Source organism: Diabrotica virgifera, chromosome 2 (assembly GCF_917563875.1).
Source record: "Diabrotica virgifera virgifera chromosome 2, PGI_DIABVI_V3a".
Lineage (NCBI taxonomy): Eukaryota > Metazoa > Arthropoda > Insecta > Coleoptera > Chrysomelidae > Diabrotica > Diabrotica virgifera.
In genome coordinates, this window is record NC_065444.1 from 169,500,294 (window position 1) to 169,511,299 (window position 11,006).

The window sequence follows — 11,006 nt, forward strand, 5'->3', positions numbered from 1 at the left end:
GGGAATTTTCCCCATTTTATATATTCATTTAGTTTATAATTGCTTATTCAAACGATCTTCAGATGGCTGCAATATTGTTTATAATTTTATATGAAACAATTACATATAATAAATCTATTATACTACATTCGCTCTCGCGAGATTTTTTTTGAGACATTCGGAATAGGAAACGTACAACACAAAAATTCCTACCTCACACTATTAACTGCTAAAATCAACTCAAATCAACTTAATCTTTCATTAAAAAAAGAAGAATTATTAGAAATAGTGGGAGTGTCTACTAATCTCATAAAATTTTCTGAAGTTTATTTCTACAAAATATTTTTATTTTGTACAATAAATAATTTTCTCATTTGCTATCAATACATTATAATGGTTTAAATAAATAAATATTGATTGGCGTAAGGTTTATGTTATTTTTATGTCTGTTTACTATTAATAATATTGGATATGAGCAGGTGCGTTGGTTTTGTAGTAATTTCCAGTCACTTCTGACAACTGAATTTTTCAAAAAAGAAATTACTAACGTCAGTGTCAAAAAAAATCTCGCGAGAGCGAATGTAGTATATCTATAGACTTAATTAGATATATTGTTCAATAAGTCTAAGCAGATTGTAACCTACATAGATGATGTAAACTTGATGTGAAGAACTGCAAGAGACATTACAGAACTGTAATGTCTATACAAGAATGTCCTTTACTATACAATATAGCAGAAAGAAAATCCAGTAAGTAAGTAGGTACTTAATACAACCACATTAAAATGTATCTTAACACTTGTAAAAGAGTTTTGGGTTTAAGTTATTATACTAAAAACACTTAATGATATCTATAGATACATTATATCTCAAGATATAAACACAAATTAAAACACTAACGATATTTAATAACAAAATATAGCCTCCAAACCACGTATCCTATTATGTTTACAAACAATTCGTAAAATTGATCGTCTGGGTGACGTCACGATGACAATATTTCATTTGTCAATGTCAAAGTTACCATACAACCTATGGTATAGGGACCTTGGACGGTAACCACCGAACAGTGATATGGGAGAGAGGTGCCTCTCTCCCATATCACTGCCACCGAACAACCCAAAGGTGCACTTCAATAAATTTCATTGTTTAGCTGTCAGACAGATTCTGTGACCTTGCGCCATTTTATCGGTCCAAGTGGTCAGATCCGGCTTTGCTTAAATAGATGTTGCAGCACCGGTCTTGATTTTTCAAATAAGTGTAGCAAATAAAATACATTTATTTTAAACATATAATTTTAAGAGGAAACAGTAGCGATCAACAGGTAGCCAAAACGCGTTCCAAGATTACGGCTGTAATTTTGAATATTTTTTCGAGATATTTGGCACACGTATTCGTAATATAATAAAGAATGGCGGTACAGAGCCCAATTTGAAAAATATATTAATATATGGAAATTACTCTGTAATTAAATACAATATTAAAAAAACGAGCCTGTACCGCCATTAAGAAGAACAAAAAAATACACTTTCTTCAAATAAACTTTTTTATCCGATGCCTAGATTTTGTGTCATTTTGGAACTACTAAAATTTTTTATTTCATTAGTAGTTCCAAAATGACACAAAATCTAGGCATCGGATAAAAAAGTATATTTAAAGAAAGTGTATTTTTTTGTTCTGCTTAATGGCGGTACAGGCTCGTTTTTTTAATATTGTATTTAATTACGGAGTAATTTCCACATATTAATATATTTTTCAAATTGGGCTCTGTACCGCCATTCTTTATTATATTACGAACGTGTGCCAAATATCTCGAAAAAATATTCAAAATTACAGCCGCAATCTTGGAACGCGTTTTGGCTACCTGTTGATCGCTACTGTATCACCTTAATTAAAAAAATATATTTTTAATTATGCTCTCTGATACCAGTACAAGTTTTCAATGCATCGTGTGTCTTTTTGGCAGCTTTAAATCATTAAGATATTATGCTGGATATATTAATAAATTATTTATTACTTTATATGTTGTTTCATTAAATTTAAAACAGTTCAATGGAAAAATTACAATACCAATACATTATTAAATACATTATTGTGTATTTTTAAAACTATAAAATAAATCTAAAAAACGACCTAAAAACTACGTTTTTGATATCACGTATTTAAAATGTGATAAAAATGACATCAATTATGGTGGAACAAATTCACGTGACTTTCGACGTCGAAAAAACGTGATAAACTGACGTGGTTTGATGCCAATTATGGCGTCTTTTCAACGTTTTGTAAACGTTATTTTGTTGCCTAGGAATGCTTACTTAATTCTTGAACAGCCGCTATAGGTAAATAGAGGGGTGGTCACTAAGGTTGACAGAACAGAAACACAGTACTTGAGTTTAAACTGTTATTGTCGCACTTTTAAAAATCGTTAAAAATCTACAGCAAATAAATAAATTAATTATGAATTGATAATTAAAAACGATCTAATAGTTTATATCGTAACGTATCAGAGGAGTATCCCAGGCAACCAACTGACGTCATATAACGTCGAGGAAACGTCAGTTTTGGTTGAATATATACACGTATTTGAAAATTACGTCATATAGACGTCTTTTGTAGGTGACTTTAAATACGTAAGATTAATGACGTTAAAGTAACGTTTAAAAAACGTTTTCTTTTCAGACAGTTTAAGTTTGACGTCACAAAATTGGGAGGAGCTTGTTTGTATTACTCCAAACAATTTCGTTAAATAATTTTCATAAGAAATTTCTCATTTATTGTTTACGTGGTTTGTGTCTTGTGTGATAAAATAAGACTTTTCGTTTAGATATTTAGTTGAAGAAACGTGTTAATTAAGAGATTTGTATTCGTTTTTGCTCAGTGAGTTAGTTTAATGCAGTATTCTTCTTGACAACTGTTTGAGGTTATGTTTATTTTCTGTTAATGAACTAATTATGTGTTATCGACTTTTATCGAGTAATTTGTTAATAAATTATTTATTAGTTTGTATGTTTTTTCAGTTTTGACACAGTAAGTAGGTATACTTATATAAATTGTGAAAATTCTATAATGCAAGGGCTGGTACAATCATGCAGAATCAATATTAGATTACTTCTAATGCACAAGCGATCTTAAACAAATAGTAGTATATCTTCATCGACACATGAGACGTAGACCTATAGGTTTCATGTTACCTATTTTTTATACTACCTATTTTGAAACATCTGAAAGAGGTCACTTTTTGAAAGTATTAAAGACGTGAATATTACCGACGTATAAAAGACGTCACCTTTTAGACGTTTTAAAATCGTCACAATTATGACGTCAAATCGATGAGACAAATACACGTGATTTTCAACGTCGATACTACGTCATAGAAACACGTCAATTGGTCATTTTTATGACGTGTTATCTACGTTATAAAAACGTCGTTTGGTTGCCTGGGATGTAGAGGTGTATTTACTACTATAAATACGTTATACAAAGTGAAGTATAATTTAGGGTATAGTTAGAATATGTTCTTTACCTGAATGTCATAACATCAAAATAGGTATAGTTTTCAAAATATATAAATAAGTGGCCTCATATCAAAGACGGACATGTATAAAAAAAATAAAAATTTAGTTAGTAGTGGTTTCTCATAGAATTGCTCCTGTTCTTTTCAACGGTGATCATAGTTCCTTCAAATACGGATGCAAATACGTTATTTTTAGCTTCAAAGTTGAATGTTTGTTTCAAAAACGGACTCCTGTTATGAAGGTTTATTTCAAAAACAGACATCTCCCCAACAGCCCAATGAGAATGCTGTATTGTGATCACATGACTGCGAAATCAACAAATCAACTAAAACTATAGGAAGTGAGATTTACATTGTATAAAAAACCCATTTATCTCAATGTTTCTCCAATGACAGATGTCCGCCTTTGATATGAGGCCACTCAAATATGTTATACATAGCTCGATAATTTTCAATATTATTTTTATTACCAGACTTGAAAATTGATGTTAAATAACTAGTTTTACAAAAATCAGGAAAGATGCAAGTACTCAATGAGGAATTAAATAAGTAGTGGATAGTGGATGGGCGTTGAAACGTTAATAAAATATTTTTTTGGTAAAATTGTGGCTTATTTCCCATTGAAAATAGTTGATTAGGTAAAGTTTCATAGTTAACACCAAATTTTCAAGTACCTACCCACTTAAGTACATACACATTTATAAAAACATTGTGAATTTAAAAATGCTTACCTTGATTCGTCTTTTGGAAAACGGAAAAAACTATAGCTGCAATTTGATACCGTGTTTTTACAGTTGATCGCTGCACAGATTGAATTCGAACTGCCTTTCTTTTTGTCCATATCCATAATTATTATTGCACAATGCACAAAAACAAAATCACCGAACAGAACAACACAAAATCAAAGTAACCCCGAAACAAGCGTGATCTGACAACAACAATCACAAATTGATCGTGTCAGCAGCGGACCTGTGGACCGAAAAAATGGCCGCCGGCCGTGCGCAAACCAGATGTGCGAACTCTTCCCGCCGAGTCGACTGTGCCCTGTGCCTTCGGGTTGTTCGGTGCGGTAACTAAGGAAAACAATTTGTCATTTGATTTCGAAGCCGTTAAACGTTAAGAGCCAAACCACACGGACCACGCTGTAGCGCTACTCTGTGGATCCACAGAGTGGCTGACGATGATTTACCGTGGGCTCTTATGTAGAGTGGCCGGCGTTTGTAGCCGACCACAGTCGCTCGCATAAGAACCCACGGTAAACTACTTTTGTGGATCCACAGCGTAGCGCTGCAGCGTGGTCCGTGTGGTTTGAGGGTAAATATAAATCATTTACACGCGTTTTTTTGTTAAAGTAACCACTAAGTAAGACAAGTCTAACCCATAAGCAAAGGCGGATCCAGCCACCTTGTAAGGAGGGGGCAATGAAATAACCTTTTTCGGGATGGGCTGTTATTTTCTTCTTCTCCATATACCATGTACTTTCAGAAACTTGGCTACCATCATAGCTAGCTTAATTCTATTCACTGCCACCCTAAATCAACCATGAAGTTCCTCTTCTTTCTGGACTGCGTTTGCCTGCTATTTTCACTTACATAATATTTTTGTATCAACCTATATTTGGAACCTCTAATTACATGTCCGAAATACTCCAGCTTTTCTTTTTTTGATGCTTTTTATAATCTCAGTAGTCTTGCTGAGATGTTATAGTATTGTGGAGTTTCGAATCTTCTCCACCCAAGAAACTCTTAAAATTCTTCTATAGCACCACATCTCGAAAGCCTCAAAGCGATTTAGATCGATTTTATTTACAGTCCAATACTCGACACCAGGACACCATACAGTAAGACCGAGAACACGTAAGAGCGAAGTAGAGGGATCCTTAATGCCAATTTTAGGTCTCTGTGACATAATACTGTGGACATCCTTCTAAAAGCGGCTCTTATTTTAAATCATAATTATCTTTTTCTTAAAAAAATAAGTTTGATAGATTCAGAAATGAAGATATAAAAAGAGAGCTGGAACAAGAGCCGATAATGAGGAAGATCGAAAACAAGCAATTCAGCTGGTTTGGCCACATATAACGAATGGAGCAAAAGTTACTAACAAAGCCAAAATGGGAAACAAAAGAAAAAGGGAAGGCCGAGTGAGACATGAATGGACCAGATCCAGGATATTGTTGAAAGGAGACACATGAGTATAAGGGATATGAAGAACGTGGCCAACAATAGTAGCGCTTGGAAGAAATGGATAAGAGGCGGAACCCGACATCCATCGCCCTGCAGAGCACTAATGCCACTAATGATTATGAGAAAGAAAGAAAAAAAGTGTGAAGTGGACACCAGGCGAGGTGTATCTAGGAGGGGGCAATTGACTCCATTGACCCCCCTTCAGGGGCGTAACAGAGGCCCCCGCAGCATGAAGCTTGCGGGGGCCCCATCTTGTCGTCTGATATTATGCAAAAATCTGTTATTGTTATATTATTTTACGTTGCGTGTTTAAATTAAGGAACGTCAATTTCTAAATAGGCATATTCGGCAAGTGAATCATCTCATATCTATAAACTTACTCCTTTCCGATCTTCTCAACTTTTATGCTGACGACAATAAACTATAGGTAATGCTTTGTACGTGACCATTGAAAGATTTGAGAATTGTGATTTGCCGAATTTTAGAACAATATTTCTAAATCTAAAAATGGGTCTTCTCTTTACATTTTTAGTATTTCGATACTATCCCAGATAGCATGTAAACTTGTGGCAAGTTTGATTCTTCTTTGATTTTTCATTGCTGCGTCAAATATGACGAGGCAAGTTTGTGACAAGTTTGCTGCAATATTGTTATGACAAAGATGATTATTCAAGTTTGTAGCAACTTTGCTTCAAGCTTAGCTTTGCACAGCACGCTTCGATTCGGTTTTCGTTCGGCGCCCCGACTGATGTCCCACCCACGACAACGAAAGTGTTGCCACCCGGAGGGAAATTTCTGTGTTTGCGAGAATTTTCAACATACAATTGAAAAAGTTATCTCAAAAGGGAATTTTTGCTCCAGTCCAAATTGCACAATATTTAAAAAAATCAAAATATTTGAAAATAATTCAACATATTTTCGCAGATTTTGTAAATAGGAGCGATTTTTTTTATAAAAGTGAGAATTTTTAAGGTAAGTTGAGGGAAAAAGCTTACTTGATGGCTGGCAACACGGGAAAAATAATCTGCTACGCGTACGCGGTCGCGGTGATAGTTTGTTGTTGTGGTTATGTTGATATTTTTCTTCAAGTTTTTTACAACTTAAATTTTCCGTACAATTCTCCGAGACTATTACCTTAATTATTATTACTAAGCTGAAGCCTATTTTCTTCATTGTTAATAGACCAAACTACATGCTTACTGCATTACAGATTAGTACCTACTCATTTTGCTATGGTCAACTCTGGTGGCATTGAGGTAGAGGTAAGTATTTTTATGTTTTTTGTAGGTTCTAACTGTACTTACATACTATTTAAAATAAATTATATATTATAAAATAGATATAATAAATAAATTTTAGGTTTTATTGTAAAATTGTTACTTTAACATCTTTTTACCTCTTTTAATAAATAGATTAATTCTGTTCACACGGCAAGAGTTTTTAACAATTTCTATTTGTTTCAGAGCTGATAGACAAAACCAAGCATTGGAATCTGAAGCTAGGGTATTTAATGTAAGTTCCAATGAATAGTTTTACAATAGATGTAATTGTTTTACAATAGATTGTATTTGAGGCGAGTGATTAATACATAGTTATATAAAATGGTCTTGCATTTTTTATTCACATTGTTTTATTCAAATTGTGGCTAGTATCTCAAAACAAACCTTAAGCAAGTTTGTATCAAGTTTGAAAAAACAAACTTCATGTAACAAAACAAAAACAAACCTTCAGAAAGTTTGTTATATCAAGTTTGTATCAAGTTTGAAAAAACAAACTTCATGCAAGTTTGTCACACACCAATTAGCAAGTTTGATTTAACCTTGCTGCAAGTTTGCAAAGTTGCCATGGCAAACTTGCAGCAAGCTTTCATGTTTGATGTATCAAACTTGTTGCAAGTTTGAAACAAGTTTATATTGTTATCTGGGATATTATCGGCAGTACTTTCCAGAGGCGTAACAGAGGCCCCCCCCCCACATAACAATGATGTTCGCATCATGTTCTAAGCATATCCTACCAACATTCGTCGAAGTATATCCTTTTTAGTATATGCGTAGTACAAGCATAGCATGTACCATAAAAAACATTGCAAATTTCATGTTCTTTGCATGTGCTTCAAAGAATATTCTTGCACCGAATATACTGAGCACATTCGTGTACGTAGTATCTCGGAATGTTCGTAAAAGTTTATTCTTAGAATATACCTTAATAGAATATTCTTAGTATATGCGTAAGTATATGCGTAAGTATATTGCAAAAGTATATGCGTAAGTATATGCAAAAGTATATGCTTAACACATACTTGTATATACTTTTCAAAATATCTTAAAAAGAATATATGTATGTACCTATAGGAAGAAGAATAATGTTAGCCTATAGATTATCAACTTCGCGTTAAGAATAATTAATAAAATTTAGGTATTTTGGTAGGTACTACTGAACTATCTAATTCATTTTTTTAAACCGTTTTAATTGTATGGTAAAAAAGTTTAAAACTTAATTCTATTGAAGAAAAATGAGAAATTCTCGTTTCGTTTTCAATTGAAATGAATATACCATTTTAATTTGAGTTTATACCTTAAGTATTTTTTCTAACAATAAAAAACTGAAAACGTTTGTTTTCTATACTTCCACAAAATTTATTATATCTAAGTGACTACAGCTGTTTCGGCGGAGTGCCTTTCTCAAGTGCCTTTCTTAAGTATTTTTACCTATACTTTTCGGGAATCCGGAAACGGCCATTCATTGTCATTTTGACCCTTGCATTGCATATTTTATACCTGCACAAGGGAAGGGGGTAGGTAACAAAAGGGCAAAATATAAAAATAGTTTCCAGCACGGTACACAGAGAACCGGTATGTTCGCACGCATGGAAGGCGAACGCGTGACGTCATATGGGAACCTTAATTTTCATCCGGCAATGCTAAATGAAGCGCTAATTTTGTTCGAACTTTAAAATTATGTACCTATCATCGCTTTTTAAACAAGAAATTGTATTTTATATGTTTTTTACTGTCATTTTCCAATATGAATTTAATTTAAACATGAATTTCCATTGAAAAATAAAGATTTTAGGTATCTGTTGTCCAATATACATTTCCATAGTATATTAAAAAAATTAAACAGAAATAATATAAACATTCACTTTACTTCTGGGTCTGTAAAAATGTTTCACATAAAATTGTGTCTACTTACTATTATTCTAAATTGTTGAAAAATATTTGACTAAAAATAAAGACTTAACTACAAATCAATTAAGAAATTTTAAGTTTTAGGTGAAGTACTTAGAACCAATTACTTGATGACTTTAAAATTTTATTTACAAAATAGAAAAAGGTTGATTTTAAGTTAAACCAGGTTAGGAACCTAAAAATTTCAAGTGCGAACATTTTATTAGACACATACATATTATACAGAGTGGGTCAAAGAAAACAGTCCACCTCGATATTTGGCAGTATTTATTAGATTTTAAGGAAATGACGAAACAGGTCGATTTTTGATCTAAGTGGGACACATTTTTACGGTATATACATTTGTCATTTGTCACCCCCTCCCTTCCACTTCCCCCACCCCTTATTTTTAAATAGGGAATAGGGGTCGTGTGCTAGATCATTTAAAAGGTTACTCGATTCTCTATTCAGTAATATAAACATTTTTATACCGGGTCTTCAAAAAAAATATTTTAATTAAATTGATTGACACAAAAAGAAGAATGTATGTAATTTATTTAATTCAAAATACATTCTACCGCTGTCACAAAACAGAAAAAAATATTTTTTGATAAATAAACATTGCTCTTCGCTTAATTTCAATATTCAAGCTGCCACCCATCTGTCTCTTGGTAGGTTGAATATTGAATTTAAGCGAAAAACAATATTTATTTGTCAAATAAACATTTTTCTCTGTTATCTGTCAGTATTAGAATGTATTTTGATTTCAATAAATTGCATACATTATTCTTTTTGTGTCAATTAATTTAATTCAAAATAATTTTTCTTGGACACCCTGTATAAATAATTATGTCAATGTTAATATTACTGAATAGAGAATTGAATAACCTTTCAAATGAGGTAGCATACGACCCGTATTCCCTATTTAAAAATAACGGGTGGGGTAAATGGAAGGGAGGGAGTTGACAAATGACAGATGTTTGTACCGTAAAAATGTGTCCCCCTTAGATCAAAAATTGACCAGATTCTTCATTTCCTTAAAATTTAATAAATACTGCCAAATATCGAGGTGGACTGTTTTCTTTGTCCCACTCTGTATATGCATGTATAAAATGTTCGCACTTTAAATTTTTAGATTCCTAACCTGGTTTAACTTTAAATCATTTATATATATTAATACATATTTAGTATAATATTATGTATAATACATATTATATGTACCTATATTAATAAAAAAACAAATTTGCGGCAAAAGTTCTATTAATAATATTAGAATTAGTATCTATAATTAAAATCATTTTTTAAAATTAGAAAATTTAGATATCTTTTTGTCAAGTGCTCTCAGGCAGTTTTTAAAACTTATTTTTCTGTTAATATCCCTCATTCTAATATATGTTCGTGTTCTGCACATGCATAATATCACCTCAATATGGCATTATAGTCTCGGTTTCAATAAATTACTATAAAACTAATAGTTATATTATAATAGTTTTAAAAATACACACTTATGATAACAAACAACAATTTGTAACTAAAATAATATAGAATTACTTCAATCGTTAACAGCTTAATATTTTAAAACCGCCTCAATCTATTCACTTTCAACGCCACCACATACGAAATAATGAATCCAAACAATAAGCAAATTATATCTGGTTCCCACGTGACGTGCTGCGCGGCAGAACCAAATTTAGTGACGAAAATCGGCATACCGGTTCTCTGTGTACCGTGGTTTCCAGCAGTACAGTTAGGCATTTATGTCCAGTTAGGACGAAGCATGGACGAAATATTTCTAGCTACAAGGACTAAAACATTTAAAAAAAAAGCAGCTTGAAAATAATAAATTCATATTGGTACTTCAATATTTCCTAAATACCTAGTAAGTAAAAGTATGTATAATGTATATAGATACCTATAAATTTTAGTAATTTACATACATATTATATATATATATATATATATATATATATATATATATATATTTGTACAAATATTTTCGACCGTACTGTGTTAAATAGTGATTTTTTGAATAACGGTAATTCGGTCAGATGAAATAAAACTCTATTTGTTCTAGGTCTCAATATTTCGTCACTATTTGGTGACTTCTTCAGGAGAAAACTGTAAATTTATTAAGATTAGATATGGACAAAAATCAAAACAT